The 5,462-nt window shown below is 39.9% G+C and overlaps 1 protein-coding gene across 1 annotated transcript in view; it reads left to right on the top strand.

The window, feature by feature from the left end:
• JPH1 (junctophilin 1) overlaps positions 1-5,462 on the top strand; it is a gene marked incomplete at its 5' end in the record, with an annotated part of 84,455 nt that overhangs the window by 670 nt on the left and 78,323 nt on the right. The window lies entirely within an intron of this gene.

Raw genomic sequence — 5,462 nt, 5'->3', positions numbered from 1 at the left:
AGGCGCGGAGGTACCTGGCGGGCGCCGGGAGGAAGCGCCGCCCGCCCGCCCGGGAGGTTGGGCCGCAGCGGGGACGCTGTCACTTGAGCCCGTCACATTACGTTCCTGAGCCCTCCCTCCCTCTCCCGGCCGGGTTTGAAATCGCCACTCCCCGGGAGTCAGGGCGAGCGCCCGGGCTCGCGAGGCTGGCGGCGGTGGGTGCTGACCGCTCCCGGATTGGTTTCACGAGGAGTCGGATTTCGCTGCTGGTCCTCTAGTCGCCTAAAGATAGCAGGCAGAACCCCATAACTAGGATGTGGGGGGCAGGCGCCTTATTTGGGGCGCGTTGGGAAACATCCCGGCTAGGGGAGTGGAGAGGGCACCTGACGCACGCAGGTGCAGCTCGGAGGGTGTGGTGTTTGGTTACTCGTTTTCCTTCGGTTCCTGAAGTGTTGGTGTTTGGTCCAAAGAATGGGAGTCTTTGTTGATCCGGGGCTGCATGGACAAGTCACTAGGAAAACACTTTAGAAACCAACAAGGAACTCTAGGTTTTGAAAAATACAATTGAGCGATAGCGTCCGGATAGTCGTTAAGTTAGCAGCTGCTTTCCTCCTGAGAATGGCAGTGCCCGAAACTGATTTGCACAAAAGTGCATCACCTGAACAGTATGCTGGCGAACAAAGCAGGGTGAACCAAACTCACCTTACTTTAATATTTAACAATATACTTGCAAAAGAACTTATGTGTATGTAGAGCAGACTTTTTCTTTTCCGTTAGGAAAGGTATACATTATTGAAACAGGTGTCAGAACCTGATGAATTTCCTTGCTGAGAAAGATGAATAGGTTATGCTTTGGCAAAATACATTTTCTGATAATAAACATAATCGTAGTTCATTGAAAAGGGTTGTAGGAGGCGATGCCATCTTTTGGAGTTAGGCAGCCCAGAGTGGGAGGATCTTAAAGGGACCCAATTAAAAGTTCCTCCAGCCCAGTGCAACCCCAGTTATGCCGTTGCCTATTAAAAAAAAAAAAAAGCTTATACAATTTATACACTTCACTTACTCAGAACACGGGCCGTGTTTCAAATGCAAAACAGCAGAATGGTAGGATTTGCTAAAAAGGACATTTTTTTTTTGGTCCTAAATAAAGGACATGTTTCTCATGGATTAAAAGGAAGAGAAAAAAAATCATTCTCGAATACTTTTATATGGTTTTTTGAGTCCCAAATTCCACAGTAGTTAATTGGGGCCCTTAAATGTTCTGAATGGGCACAGGGTGCCTTGGTTGGCAGCCCTATCAATATGTTAGCTTGTGATTGGGTTTTATTGGAGGCCCCAGCTCTTCAATATAATTAAATTCCATGCTCGTAAGTGGGACACAATATTTATTTTCTTAAATGTGTGCATCATGTTACAACCTTTCAGGAAGGCTGTGGATAGTTCTCTTCAGTTTGGGAAGGTTAAAAATAAATTAGTCTCCTTTTAAAGTTACTACTCATTAAACAAAATCTCTTGGTTTAGAGTATTCATTTTACCTAGTAATCAAAAAATATATATAGCACAGTGAAGGTCTCTATGTTTTTTGGAAGCTCAAGGAAGTGTTCAGGCTGACTTTGTGGATAATCTGCCTTCTGTTTAAAATTTTAAAAAAATTAAAAACCTTAAAATTTGGCATCACCATTAAGCAGCAGGTTTTTTTTTCTACAAAAAAAAAATCTAATATGCCACCAATTAAGAAGGGGGGAAAAAAACCTTAAAAATCATGATTGCGAGTTTACTTTGTGGTAGGTGGTTCCCTGCTTTCATTTGTCACTCTTTAATTAGAAAGTCCTTCATCAGAAAAGACGGGGTCTAAGTGGAAGTGTGTAACTTACTTTATATGAAGGTTTTGGCCGAAATAGGAATTAATCACTTTCCCTATTGTTACTTCAATTAGCTTGGGGTTTTGTTTTGTTTTTAATTTTTTTGCCCTCTGCACAACTAGATGTTTGTCCCTATACACCCTCTGTCGGACTTAGGGAAAATCTGATTCCATGTATTTTGGGGTGACATTAAGTTAGAGGAGGAAGGAAGTAGTAATTCCATGTGAGAAGTATCATGTGACTTATTAGTGATTTGTGTGTGAAGTGTTGCTGAGTAGAAACCCCTGGATATTACATCAGAATAAACTGGTACTGTACTCATAAAATCCAAGTTGAGGTGCCCAGCATTTTTGGTGCAAATTCTGATCTTCTGTACTTCATTTTTTCCCCAACTATCATAAAACTACTGGAAATGTCTAGGAAGACGCATTGTCGTTAACGGTATGCACACTTGCACACACCCATCTGTAGCATATAAAAACGTAGGTTTGCATGTAACGGTCTTCATTTCACTGGAACTCATTCTGAACTAGAGGCCTTCAAAATGGCTCTATCTAGATAATCAGCTCCCAGGTGAAAAATCCTAGAACAGAATTTAAAATCAAGCCCATGAAAATGAGTCTTACGCTTGTGAAATCTGCATCTATCTTTAAGGAGCCGAGAGGACCTCATTAGCGCTTTAGTTGAGCAGCAAATAAAGAAGTTGAGACCCACCTGCTTCATAAAGAAACAGCGGCCCTTTTTTCTAGTTTCACCGACTACACTAAACATATTTTAAACTTCAGATGAACTACGGACAGTTTGGCTGTAAATTGGTTTCTAGCAAACCCGCTAAGGAATTCTCCCATAGACTGTGATTTAACAGAATAGGGTGGGAATGTGGCCAGCTGTTGGCCTGGCCTTCACCTACTTGACGATTAATCAGAATCCTGAACTTTCTAATTAGTGTTGTTGCTGTAGACTGCTTAGGGTTTCAAGCAATGCTTCTTGGGAAATTCCAAATATTAGTTCTACTTTTGAGATATCAATTCAAAGCAACTAGCTGTTGATGTTCTCTCGCCGCTAAACATTTGCCAGGATCATATGATTGCCGTTTAAAAGTATAAATACTCTACTGTATTCATTCAGACAGCACCCTTGGAAACTTTTCCAGCAAAATTAACTTCATTACGTAGGAAAGTTAGAAGGCTATGATCTCAGGATTCCAAACTTATTTAAAAGAAACAAAATATTTAAGGTGGTTTGTTTTAGTCTGTGTAAGTCAGATTGTATACATTTTATCCTAGAATTTAAATTGTATCTACATGGTAGATACGATCTAAATTGTATCTACATAGGCAAATGTCAAAATTGACATTTCCTGATAATTCCGTTTTCCTCTCTGTTAAGGTAGCGACATTTGAAAATGGCTAGTATTCAGTAGGAAGTTTCTTTCCTTAAAATGTTCTATGTGACTGGTCCTGCCCTTTTGGGTTTACCCTTAGAGAAGGCTCTTGCCCAACTACCTCCTCAGAAGGGCCTAGATGTCCAGTTAAGACTTTCACATCTACCAGCATATGACATTCTCAGTACCAGACCTATTTCATATTTCACTGTTGCCCTGCTATTATCTGTTTACTAGTATAACAGAATGAACAGAAAGAGGAGGTCATCTTGAAATTGGTCCAAAGTTTTTATTTGGGGGCCATCGTGGTTTTAACTTTTAAGTGCAGCCGTTGTTGACACAATGACATAAAACCACTAGCATTTTTGTTCAGAATTTTGAAATGAAATGCATGCCACACGATGGACATCTGATGTGGCAATTTAAAATGAAAAATGCTTCAAGGGAGCTCTATGAAATCAGAAACAAGGAGGTCAAGACGGACCGTCATAATGATTCATAATCCGTGATCCTTTGAATTGTTATGAATACAGAAGTAATTGCATCTTAAAATTTCCACATAGCTTTGTTTGGGGAGGTACTATAATTTAGTTTTTATTACTTTGTATAAATGAGCTATAATGTGGTATTCAAATGGTTTATTTTTTTTCAATTATAGCTTACATTCAATATTATTTTGTATTAATTTCAGGTATAGGGTTAGTGGTTAGACAATCATATTTTACAAAGTGTTCTCGCCCTCTTCCCCCCCCCCCCACCGCCATATTTCCAGGGGAGGTCTTATCATTTAAATTTTGCTGTTACTGAAAGGAAATGGCCTTGATTTTGAAAAGAAAAATTTAAATTTGCTAATTTTAACATTCATTTCTTCCTAAGAATATTTACAACTCTGTACCAGGTTATCTTTTAAAATGTGCCTTTGCTAATTTATTTAATAGAAAGCCTTACTGAATGTAAATTCTTTAGATTAAAGGTTATCCTCTTCCTGAAAAGGCATAATATTCATTGAAAAAGTGATCTGGTATCAAAGTTTTAAGACATCTTTGCTCTAAGATGAATTCCATAGTGTTAAAAATGAGAGGTTTCCTTTGGCCTTATCTCAGTTTTTCTGGGGATAAATAGCGTATTCTTTTTCGCCATCATAACTGTTTACTATAAAGTTATCAAACACCTACAGACTACAAACCACACAAGCCATGAGTCTAGAAATGTTGTGTTCTCTTGGGATAATTCCTGCCCTCCGAGTGCTTCTAGTCCATGCAGTGGCATGGGCTAGGAAATCGGATGGCCTGGAGAAAGCAGAAATTGAAACTTCGTGGCCCATGCGCAAAAGTCGGTATTTTGTGGAAGAGCCACGCTCAAGGGGCCAAAGAGCCGCAGTTTGCCGACCACTGGTCTAGTTCACATCTATGTTATAACCTTTCCACCTGGAAGTAGAAGATGTTAAAACAAATTGCCTATTTTTTCATGATGGTTCCCTATATTCAGGATATATAGTGTTTTTGTCAAATCACTGTTAGCTCAAAAACTTTTACCCAAATTTAAGTAATAATCCTAAATATTAAAGTTTTCCTCACCCCCTCAAAATGGTGAACATGGTAGAAGGAACATTTACGACAGTTTGTTGGTTGGCCCATACCTTAATAATTTTAGGTCTTCAATCATGTTGGAATGTTACACCAACAGACCCAAGAGTCATCTGTAGAGTTTTCCAGCTAAATTAGGGTCATTAGTAGTAAAATTAGAATAAAATGCACAGGTAGAACTCATTTCATCTTCTACTATGGCACTGCCTTTCTAAAAGGGATTTCTTTTTATTTTATTTTTTACTTTTTAAAAATTAAAAAAAAATTCCATTACAGTTAACATTCCATATTAGTTGTAGGCGTACAGCACAGTGGGTTAGACATTTATATAACTTACGAAGATCAGAGGGATTTCTGCTGTGTTCATTTCAGGGGTGAAAAGTCGGTTTCCAGTGCTCACTCTTGATATTCGAAAGTACTGGTTCTGTCTGACACTGGCATAAATATTTAGATGAAAAGCAAAATGGACCAGACTATTGGAAAATCCTGTACAGTTCCCCAAAGGCAAATAAACACCGTTACAGGACAGGGATTCCCACATGAAAAGGGTCCCTTCGTCTGGGGAGGCGGTGGGATGCGACCCTGGGCCCTGTGCGCCTGGCTGTCCAAGCCCACAGGGGCCCTGGCCAGGCTCACGCGCCTCCCCCCCTC

The sequence above is a fragment of the Myotis davidii genome, unplaced genomic scaffold, assembly GCF_000327345.1.
Source record: "Myotis davidii unplaced genomic scaffold, ASM32734v1 scaffold200, whole genome shotgun sequence".
NCBI classification, from domain to species: Eukaryota; Metazoa; Chordata; class Mammalia; order Chiroptera; family Vespertilionidae; genus Myotis; species Myotis davidii.
Note: the sequence above shows the minus strand (reverse complement) of the source record. Positions and strands in the feature narration are given on the sequence as shown.